The 12,131-nt window shown below is 35.7% G+C and overlaps 1 protein-coding gene across 4 annotated transcripts in view; it reads left to right on the top strand.

Moving 5' to 3' along the window:
• PTPRK (protein tyrosine phosphatase receptor type K) overlaps window positions 1-12,131 on the top strand; it is a 588,095-nt gene that overhangs the window by 333,479 nt on the left and 242,485 nt on the right. The gene's annotated exons all lie outside the window — the stretch shown is intronic.

Below are 12,131 nucleotides of genomic sequence, written 5' to 3'. Positions count from 1 at the left end.
TCTCATCCATAGTAGCTACTTGTAATTCAGGTGGTTCAATGTACAAGATGTCTGGTACATTTTTAAATTCTAAATGAGCAAAAGGATACTGGAGGTCCTTATTTCAGGTAGTATATTATTACTGAAGCTCTGTTCTATCCACTTTTGTGTACCATTATTACAAATACTTTTTACTATTAATTTTCTCCTCCTCCGAGTTTCCTTATGCTACTTGATGAAAATGGTAGAGTGTAGCACTTGTCTTGCCTGAGTGGTTATTTTCATGCTATTTATTTTCTTGTTTGTTTTAAAAATGAAAATGCAATGAGAGTTCTTTCCCAAAGGATTTCTGAGTGTATTTGCATTGGTGAGTCACGCGTAGAGCTCTACCTAATGTTTAGCAGTTGAGTTGCTGGTCACTGTTTTTGTTGGAGTGTGTCTTTGGGGATTTTGCTTTTGTTGAAGCTTTCTTCTTAAGAATTTGAGAAAGATCAAAGAGGAAGCAGAATGATTTGCATGCCAAATAATTCTTTCTGTTGAACTCTAGGGAATTTGATTTCAGAGCACTATATTTTCCTTCTGAGCCTCTTAATTCTGTTCTCTTGGGGTCTGTGATAAATGTAATTTGCGTTCGTTTGTTCTAAAGGATATATATCAACTTCCCAGACCAACAGTTTGGGACTAACTAATTTATATTCCCCTCCCTGCTCATTCTTTTTCTTTCTCTTACCTATCCCAAACCAAAAAGGAAGCAGTGAAGTCACTTTGTAACTTCATTGAAAAATCAGCTAGCAGTCTTTATTGAGTATTTAAAATGGTAAGTAATAGGCACCAGGAAATTACAAAGAAACCTCAGACATAGTTTCAGCTCTCAAGCAATTTATAATTTAATTACTTGTATAGGAAAATGTAGAATTCTTGAATATTTTGACAGAGTTTTGACTTTGATTTGGGTCACATTTTTAATTCCATAGGGGGGAAAAATAAGATCCCCTAACACATAGAAAATATACCAATGGGTATTTACCAAATTTATTAAGCACTATTTTGGTAAATAATGTTGTACTATAGAGTCTTATACCATTATAACCAGAAGCTCTTTAGCTGACAGATTGAAATCAGTCATCAAGGCAGAGAGATAATTCATAGTGTTCAGTGGTACAATGTGTATAGATGGTGGTATAAGTATTGTGGTGGGACATGACTTGAGTTTCTTCCACTTTCCCACCACTTCATCTTCTTAGAGAGTTGATAATAGCAGGCTTCCCAACCAGTGTATGACTGACAGGTGAATTTCAGTGTTTAGCTTTTTGTAGTTAACATAAACTATTTGCCAGTTAGATGTTCACATCTTTTTAAAAGCTAGCTAATAACACATTCTGCTTACTAATAAAATGGCATCAGGAACTTGACTTACTAAGTACAAACTAGGAAATACACAGAAACAGAAAACACTCATGAAATGTTAGGTAGAAGTTAAATATTAGGTAAATCAGTCAAAACCAACTTGTTCAACAAAGTCTATCATATTACCGTAGAAAGCACTTTTCTTTCCAGCTGGGTTAATATAAATCATGTTATTTCCTTTTCTGAGAAACATTTAGTCTAGTAAGAAATAAAAACAATTGTAAGGTCAACACAAATAAGTACAGATAAACATTTATGTTTTGTTAGTCCTCAGCATGGATTTTATTTAGTTCATAGTTACTAGTTTTTATAAAAAAGAAAAAAAATTATACCATTTTAGTGTTAACAGTGAGGATTTGGAGACTAAGGACTGGACAGAGGTTAAATAATTTTGGGAGTGTATGTGCAGCTTTTCTCAGTACATAAATCCATAAGAACCTCTCCTTATACAGCTTTCTCTTAGCTCTGATGTTTGTTTTTAGAGAAGTGGCCTACAGAGGTGGTCTCATCTCTTATGGGCTATAGGGACAGGATTACATTTAACTTTAGGATATAATTTGGAAGATAACTTTGTTTTGCTCTCCATTTCCTGCTTTCTGACCCCTAAACCAAGAACATATTTTGTTGTCTTTTCTGCAGTGTTGTGCAATTCGAAATCAGATTTAGTTACGATGGCATAGAATTTGTTCTTGTGTTAAGGCAGCAAAGAAACTGCAAATGAATGAACCTGTACGCTTGTTAGAAAGAAATTTTACCCACATGGTTACTTACATCTTCCTAATTGCCACTAACATTTTCTGTCATCTTCATATGCATATGGAAGAAACCATTGCTATTCTCATCTTACCAGGTTACTCCCTCCAGTGACTTTCCTTCACATTAAGGAAAAAGAAAAATTACAGCACTTTACTGGTCCAAAAGGCTTTAAATGAAATATGCCCTGGGTACCACTCAAAATTTATTTCCTATCACTCACTTCCTTCCTTAAACCACAGCAAGCATACTGACTCTTCCAAGCATACTCCTGCGTTAAGGCTGTTACACTTGCTGTTTCCTCCACCTGAACTTTCTTCATTCCCTCAAATACCTGTATACTTTCACATTCTTATCTCATTCACGTTTCTCTTATTTCTTCCCCAAATACCTAAAGGCCAAATGATAGTTATTTTCTAGTACAGAAGAAAATTCATTGATTTTGTTTTACAATTTTTTTCTCCAGAGTTATTTAGCTCCTACTTTTCAAAAGATCTTTGTGTAATGCCTACCATTACTATGTGCAGAACAAATATTTGCACAAGACAGTGGTCTCAAATACACTCACATTGTTGGGTGAAATACAGCAGCTAGAAATATGAATGTTATTTGACTGCTTCTTTAATTTTCCAAATTTTATTACATATCCTTTGGGCGCTCAGCACTTTCTTTACCTTTAATGCCATTGCTTTTATCCATATCACCATCTTATTTCTACTGTACTTTTTACTTTTTTTAAATTAAGAAAAATTTTTGTGCCGTTACTTTATTTCTTTATTTTTTATTGAAGTATAATTGATTAACAATATTATATTAGTTTCAGGTGTACAACATAGTGATTCAATATTTTTATAGATTATACTCCATTTAAAGTTATTACAAAATAATGGCTATATTTCCCTGTGCAGTACAGTATATCCTTGTTGCTTATTTATTTTATACATAGTAGTTTGTATCTCTTAATCCCATACCCCTATCTTTCCCTCTTCCCACTCCCCACTGGTAACCACTAGTTTATTCTCTATATCTGTGAGCTTTTTACTTCACTAAAAGTGCTCACTGGTCTCCCCACATCAGCACTTGCCTCCTCCAGGTCAGTCTTCACACAATAGTAGACAGACTGACTATATCACACAAAGTAAGTCAGTGTGTGCTCTTCCCATTCTCATGGCTTCTTGTTCATGCAGTATCAATCCCAGATGTCTCATCGCAATCTCTAAGGCCCATCATCATCTGGCTCTGTCCACCTCTCCAGTCCAGATTCTCCTTTGCTCACCAAACTCTAGCAACACTGGCTTTCTTTCACTTGCTTTAATGTGCTATGCTGTCTTCAACCTTAGGGCTTAGGTGTTTTCTGTCTGCAGTGCATCTTCACAAGTCTTCAATATATTACTGCATTCCTAACATCTGTCTCCACCACTAGATTGACTAAGTCAAGGACCCTTGCTTTTTGCTTGTTTACTATTGTATTTCTATAGCCAGCACCATGGCCAATACCCAGCAGATATAATCAAATAATTTTTAAAGAAACAAAATATAGCATAGATTGTAAAGTGCCATATGAATGACATGGTCTTCATGTGTAGAAGAGAGGAGGACAGCCTCATCCTTGACTTTAGTGGTCAGAGAATGAGCTGAGGAAGAGGCAATGTTTCATCTTACCATTGATGGATGGGTAGGATTTGGATAGTTGAAAATAAGTAAGGGCATTTCAAGCAGAGGGTGTTACATAGGAAAACATATGCTCTTGGCAAGTAGTATTAAATATGGACCATAACACAGTGTTTTCCAGGGAAGAAGTCTGATATGCGCCTGAAAGTGTACTTTGAGGCCTGACTGTGGAGCAATTTGAATGCCAGACTAAGGAATATAAATTATTATGTCATTTGATCTGGGAACTTTTGGGAGTTTTGCGGTAGGTTACTCATGTATTGATAAATGTCTCAGAGAACTAGGATGACAGATGATTTGGAGAATGATGAGTTTGCAGGGAGTAAGTTTAGGGGGCTCTAAAAATCTTAAAAACTTGAGATGGTAAGGCATCCTTGAGGGGGACTGTGATGGAAAGGCAAGTCAAGGTTGAGAGATAATGGTGGAGATATTGTTAAGAACATTGTGAAATGATGGGAAAGAATAGTCAGCCTGGGATACTAGGCAAAATATGGTATTATGGACAAAAATTTGGAAGGCCTGTAGAAGAACTTATTTGAGAGCATAGATGGTAATTTTAGTTGTAAACTCTTGATTGGGGTACTGGAGAGACAGGTTTTAAACCTTTAGGCACGTGGGAAAGACTTCAACTAGTTGAAGGTTATTAAATGGGGATTCAACACAAGATAAATTAAACAATAGATGGTGTATAGAAATTCTTTGTATTTTGTAAGCTTCCATTTCATTGTCTTTAGCCAATATCATTAGAATTTTTCATGTTGTTAAACTTAGGATGAAAGCAGATATATGCTGTTAAATGGAAAATTTAGAAAGAGAACCCTGACATGGTTAAATATAATGTCTGACTTTATTCCTGACATTATTCATATATAAAAACACATGTGAGATATATCATGTGTAAACACTTTTTCCCCTGCTGCTTCATGTAGATTCCTGGTTGGATTTGAGACTATCTGTTAAGTGGAAATCTTTTTCCTGTTCTCTGTAAAAACTTTTTACTTCATAGAAACAAAGCAAGCTCTCTAAAGACTTCACTTTCTCTGCTCTTCAGAATTTGAGTGCCCCGGATAATAATGCTCCTAGACATGTCTTTTTCTTACATCAATTTTTTAAAGGATTGGAAGGGGGGAGGTTTTCTTTCTAAGACTTTTGGCCAACAGCATTTCTCAATCCTCAAAGAATGTCATTCACTGCAGCGGGTCATTTAAAAATATTTACTTAAGGATAGATAAAGAGTTCCCACCTGCCATAATTGTGCTATGTTAAACCCCCCACCAGGTTTGACATTTCTTTGTATTGTGCAGGATTGTTAAAAAGCAGTTACCATGACCGGAAGCGGGGTGTTTGGGATTCAACATGGATGATTGAAATGCAAGATGTCAGCGGAGCTGTATATTAAAGAGAATTTGAATTGGAAAACGAATCCCAATCTGCCACTGGGAACATTTTGATCATTTTGATTTATTAAACTTTTATAACAGCATTCAGATGGAGCAGAATTAAAACCTTTTAGTCTTGGATAGTTTATGGTACACCAACCACTGTGTAACTGGTATCATTTTTGAAGGTGCTCTTAGCAATCAGTGAGGAAGGAAAAAAATGGGTAGGTGAGAGATTTATTTTAAAAGGCAGTTTTGACAAATATTCTTGCATTTAACTTTTAATCCCTGTCTTTTGTTTGCATTGTGTCAAGGATGAAAACACATCTTGCAGTTTCAACCTACTAAGTACATTAAAGTTCTGATTTTTACTATTAAGTATATTTGAAACTCTGATTAATAGTTTTCAGATTAAAGTATTGCATTTATGTACATATTATAGGCTATCTTTTCTTTCTGGCTTGTGTGCTTTTGCACTCAGAGGCATCTATATCTGTCTATATCTGTTTGTGTTTCTGAGTCTTATGAATAAATATTCAAGTAGAAATACTAATGCAATTCTGAAGCCTAACTTGCAAAACAAAACAAAACAAAATAATGTATTTTCCTACAATTATTGGAATTCTGTAACTTGGATTTTTAAAAAATCATCTCTCGGCATCAGTAAGCATTGGTATTCTTTTCTGAACTGTGGCTCTGTAATAAAGAGAAATCAATTACTATTAGAAAGGCACTGTAGGTTAAAGGCATTACAGGTTCACATTTGGTTTTGCAGCTGGGAGAGGGTACTTAGCTGTGAATCAAGAATGATGCAAAAGATGGATGAGACAGAGTTCAAGGATCAGTAATGTGAGGGTCCAGGACTATCGTTTCAAGCTGTCTGTGCAGTAATGATGGATGGTTTGGTGGCAAGAAGTAATAATACCAGATGATGAAAGATGCATCTCAGCCTCTTGAGCCACAGCATACCGCTACCTGTTGGAGTTCTGCGGCATAATGATTCCTGATTTGCAACCAAATGGTTTTGCTGCATTTAGCAACCCAGATTTTTGGCAGCTCTTAAGGAAGAGCTTATCAAACACTCCTGACATTGTAAATTTAATTACCTCATATTTATGCATAGTAGTTGTTAACGGGATCTTATAAGCTATGCTAATATGGTAGGTAATTTGTTACCTCCAGAAATCACTTTCCGTGTGTCTTCTGATCATTATCATGAAACATGATAAATGATCTAGCACATGAGGTATAAATGAAAATGAAATGGATAATTGGATTCTATGTCTAAATTGTGGCTGGAATAGTCACAGCAATTATAATTGAATTTATCTCATAAAAATGTGTCTCGTAATATATTAGTGACCTTTCATCATCTTGAGCCTATGGTGTTACATGAAACTATTCTTAAGATACTTATAAGAAGTTTATCACAATTATTTTTAAAAATTCTCCAACACTTTAAATTTTCTTGCTTTACTTGCCTATATTTTTAAAGTACTACCTTGTTTATCTACAGTGGGTTTAAGCAACTGATACTGATAATCTTCTTTTGATACTGAAAATAAAATGTTCTGTTGCCAATGCCTTGATTGAATGACTTAGCAACAGTTCAGGATACAATTGAAACTGTTTTTATGAATACCTTTTATCATTAGCAGCATATTTCTTTCTGCTGGGTATTAGAACTATACCTTCTTGCTGAATGTGTGTGTTTTCTTTGATTCCTATAAGAGAATTTCTCTGAAATACTAAAATAAAATAGAGTTTGTTTCAAATATCATCAGACTTTTATTCTTTCTCTCTCACTTCTTTTCAATTCACTTTAAATAACAAAAATATTATTTTAATATAAACATTAAAAACTCCAATTTATTCATTGATTTGATTAACATTTTTGAGCAGTGACCATAGGCTGATCATTGTAATTTTTACTAATAAAAATAACTATAAAAATAACTAAGACACATGATCTTTAGGGTCTTATAATTCTATATGTAGCTATGGGGATATCTAAGTCTTTAAATTATAACATATTATTATACTTCTTCTGTGTGCGTGATAATACTATAATCCCTCTTTTCTAGTTTTTTTCCATGATAGTCCAAGAAGCCAATAAAACTTCTGTTTATGCCTCTCCTTTTAATTTGCAACTAAAAAATAACTATTCCAGATGTAGTTAGTAAGAAGTACATGGAAATTAAAAAGTTATCTGTAAATGTGACTTTTCTTTTGACTGAAATATGTCAATAAGGAGAGCATGTCCCTAGGGATTTGTTTCTCCTCTTGAATTTTTGTGCCTGAAATTTCTTCACTTTCCTTTTATGTTGGTAGTCAGTGTAGCTTAGCACCAACTCATAAGCTTATTTTAGTAACTGGTTGAAGTAAAAGGGGATGGTATACATGGGTAAGCCATTTATTCTTCTTTCTAGGTGAATGTAAATTTAATAAATCAGAATATAAATATTTAGTATAACCTGTAATTAAAACACCCACTTGTAATAATTTTACAATGTGTCAGGTGCTGTGATATATGGCTTACATGCATTATTTCTCTAATTTCATACTAACAACTTTTAACATACCCATTTTACCCATAGGGAACCTGAGGCTGATTGGTAAAGTTGCTCAGATCAGATGGGCTTTAGGGACTGACCCCAGATTGTAACCCCAGTCTAACTCCAGAGCTCATACTGTTTTCACCTCGCCATGGCAACACTATGCTATACCATGTGCTATACTGCTTGACTACTGTTTTTAACTACATCCTGCCCTGACAAGTAGCATGATACCTATAACCTATCATTTTATACCAGTGATTCTCAACAGAAGAACAGGGAATGTATGACACTTTTAAAATCAAATACAGGGTACTTAAAAACTGTGACCACCACACATGTCCCTATCCTAGATTCTGATGTACTAACATAAACATTTGTGTGCATTCACATTCACATGTCAAATTGTACATGCTCACTCAAGCTAGATTTCAGCTAGCCTAGGAGGGCTTTGTTAGAATCTAGGCAGAATCTTGCACATCTGTGGTTTATGAAAAGCTAGGAAACTAACTATTCTGATATTCCTTCTGCATTCTTCTTCCCCTCTTCCCTGAACATTCTTCTCGGATTTTACATCAAGAATTATGAATTGCCTCTGTAGCTCTACAAAATTGTGGAAATATTTTACATCTCTAATAAGATTCTCTGGATTTTAAAGCTTCCTTGATTGTGGAAAAAATAAATTATTCAAAATTCAATAGCCTGTCCTCTTTCTGAGGGTACAGTGCTTGGTGGTAAAAGAAAGTCCATCAGCTCTTATCCTTAATATCATAAGAATATTAAAAATTTCAGGCAGCTTCCTGGATGGCAGTCAGCAAGGTGGGTTTTTCTTTGGTCTACTTATCTTTGATCAAGTCAGATGAAAATCTCAGACTCTCAGTCTTGTTCGTATTTTTTAAAATTTCTTTCTTTATAGACTACCTCTATCATCTTATCATTTTTAGCTTGGTGAAGTAGGATTTAGAAAACTTTTAATGTATGCTCTGGAGGAAGTTTTCTCCTCCACTTACTCTATTTTTATATTCAAGGTAGGGATGTGCTCTGAGTAGCTCTTCACATTGAAAGTCAAATCAGGATCCAGATTCTCATTTTCAAATTATTCACTTGCAGGGTAGCTCCATTTCTGTGTTTGCTGAGTAAAAATCCAGAGAGATGCTATGAGATGGGCTCACAGAGTTTTTCTTTGAACTAACAGTGACAATGCAATCGAAGTTCAAATAGCGTCAAGACACTAATGACCTAAAATTGGCATGATTCCAGAATAATGTTAAGTAACAGTAAATTTCAATAGAGAGATGCTATGGGAAATGTGTGAACTGTGTAAAAGTAGTATACCATATATAGATGAATTCAAATAAGTAATTCTCGAGAACGTGTAGTTAAAAGCAGAAGAAGTTCACTTGATGCTTGTATATAATGTAGTCACCACATAATATGTTTTATTATATAAAGAACTCAACTGCTCCCTCCAAGATGAACTTGACTTCTCTTAAAAGCAGAAAGATTTTAATGCCTAAACTTTTGCAGATAAACATACCTCTTGTTTCTTTTGAACTCAAAGATTCTTACATTTTACAAGCCAAAAGTGCCGGTACAATGATGTATATAAGGAAAAAGACATAAACTAGTCTTTGTGAGTGATTCAGGAATTTTCAAGAGAAATTTTGACCTAATCAGATTTTTGCCATAAATAGTGACTTTAAGTTTCAAATCTCAGGATGACATTCTAATTGTGTTGAGTTGTGTGTGTGTGTGTGTGTGTGTGTGTGTGGTGGCATGAGGGTTTCTGGGCAGGAGTCTGGGACCAATTAGATACAGAGGCACCTTTCTCTTTACTTATTTTTTAATTTCTTATTTAAGTAGAGTGTAGATATGCAGAAAATTGTGCATTAAATATATAGCTTGATAAATGTATGGCTTGATGAATTTTCACAAACTAAATATACCCAGAATCCACATCAAAAAATAGAATATTATCAGCACCCCAGAAGCCTCCATCACTCCCCTGCAGTCACTAACCCAACTGCTCCAGAGTAACGATTGTCCCTGGTTTCTAATAGTAATAAATAACTTAGGTATTTAATGGAATACCTACAGTATACCTACAGTATGGAATTCTACAGTTTATACTCTTTCATCTGGCTTTTCTCTCCAACATTGTGAAATTCATTCATATTGTTGTATGTATCTGTAGATCATTTGACATCATAGTTGTAAAATATTCTATCTTGTGAATGTGCTACAATTTATGCATTTTACTGATGATAGGCATTTGACTTTTAAGGAACAGTTATACTCATTTTGGGGGAGTGTCTACCTGGAAGTGGAATTGCTAGGTAATAGCATATGCTTATGTTCAGCTTCAGTAGGTATAGCAGTTTTTTGAATTCACTGTATCAGTTTATACTCCACCTTTCAGCTTGAAAGTTCTAGTTGTTCCATGTCTTCACCAACACTAGATACTATCCTACCTTAAATTACCTTTTTTTTTTTTTTTTTTTTTGTGATACACGGGCCTCTCACTGTTGTGGCCTCTCCCGTTGCGGAGCACAGGCTCCGGACGCGCAGGCTCAGCGGCCATGGCTCACGGGCTCAGCCGCTCCGCGGCATGTGGGATCTTCCCGGACCGGGGAACGAACCCATGTCCCCTGCATCGGCAGGCGGACTCTCAACCACTGCGCCACCAGGGAAGCCCTTAAATTACCTTTTTATGTTCATTCTTTCATTTGTTCATAAATGCATTTATTCAACAATCATCGATTGACTGCCTAATATGCTAAGCACTGAAGTCTGAGGTCACAGACTTAAAGACAATATAAAATGCTTATCTTTAAGGAGCTCGATAACTAAAGAGAGAGAGAGAAATATATAAATAAATCTCTTACAAGAAAAGGTACATTTATTTCAGGCTAGAGAGCGTGTGCTGGGGAAGGCTTCTCAGAGGCAGTGATAAATGAGCTGGGAGTTTTGCGAAGTCTATAAATGGTAAAAGAGCACTTCAGGCAGCATATAAATGGTGAAGGTAGATGAACACAAAAGAATTTTCCCATAGAAAATACAAGTTGTTATATATGAACATGTGATTGGAATTGGAGAGTGATAAGACATGAGGCTGGACAGGTAAGCAGGGGACAGATCATGGAAGAGCAGTATTTTTATGTTAAGAAATTTGCAACTTTCATCAAAGTTTTCCTTCAACCTCTTAATAAGACATAATTTTCCATTTATCTACTGCTGCATAATAAAATACCCCAAAACTTACTGGCATAAAACAATAACCATTTTATAATGCTCACAGCTTCTGGGAACCAGAAATTCAGAAACGCACAGCAGGGGTGGGTTTTTCCTGTCCCAGGATGTTTGCATCCTCAGCAAGGAATACTCAAATTGAAAAGCTGAAGGTGACTCAAACTCCTGGAGGTGAGAATCATCTAGAAACTTCTTCATGCACATGTCTGACACCTGGACTGGAATAACTCCACCAGCTAACTGAACTTTTATCAGGGCTCCAAGAGCAAATATTCCAGGTTCCACTGAACAGAGGGGAAGCAGCATGGTCTCTTGTGACCTAGCCTCAAGTTTCATTCCACCACTTCCACTGTGTTCTATGTATTTAGGCAGGTCTAATATCACCCAGATTCAAGAAGATAGAACATGGATGCAACCTCTCAAAAGGAGGGTTTTCAAAAAATTTGTGGCCGTGTTTTCAAATCACCACAGTAACTATGTTATTTTATGTTTTTTTAAAATTTCCTGTGTGTTATCTATAGTACTGTGATAATCACAGAAACTAATATTTTTTTTCCCCTAGCCATTCTGCCTGTAATCACAGACACTAGTATTTTTTTCCCTAGCCATTCTGCCTGTATCCAACACCTGGCACCATGGCTTAGAGTGCATAGGCTTGACCTTTGACTTCTTCCTTATCACCTAATTGACGTTTGATTTCATAAGGAAAAGAATATGAATTTACGGGCTTCCCTGGGGGTGCAGTGGTTGAGAGTCCGCCTGCTGATGCAGGGGACACGGGTTTGTGCCCCAGTTTGGGAAGATCCCACATGCCTTGGAGCGGCTGGGCCCGTGAGCCATGGCCGTGGAGCCTGTGCTCCGCAATGGGAGAGGCCACAACAGTGAGAGGCCCACATACCGCAAAAAAAAAAAAAAAAAAGAATATGAATTTACAATCAGTAAAGTATCCATTTAACATAGTTTGCATTTATATATTAAAATTAGCTTTTGAAGTAAGATGAAAAATAAACAGGTACAAATTAGTGCCTATACATTTTAAACATAACATTATGCCTTACAGGAGTAATACATCTGGTATAGCTCTATGATTAATTTCCAAAATAACTTTCTTGACCTTTGCCCAATGTCAGATTCTTAA

The sequence above is a fragment of the Mesoplodon bidens genome (assembly GCF_964165515.1).
Source record: "Mesoplodon bidens genome assembly, chromosome: 12".
Taxonomy (NCBI): domain Eukaryota; kingdom Metazoa; phylum Chordata; class Mammalia; order Artiodactyla; family Ziphiidae; genus Mesoplodon; species Mesoplodon bidens.
Note: the sequence above shows the minus strand (reverse complement) of the source record. Positions and strands in the feature narration are given on the sequence as shown.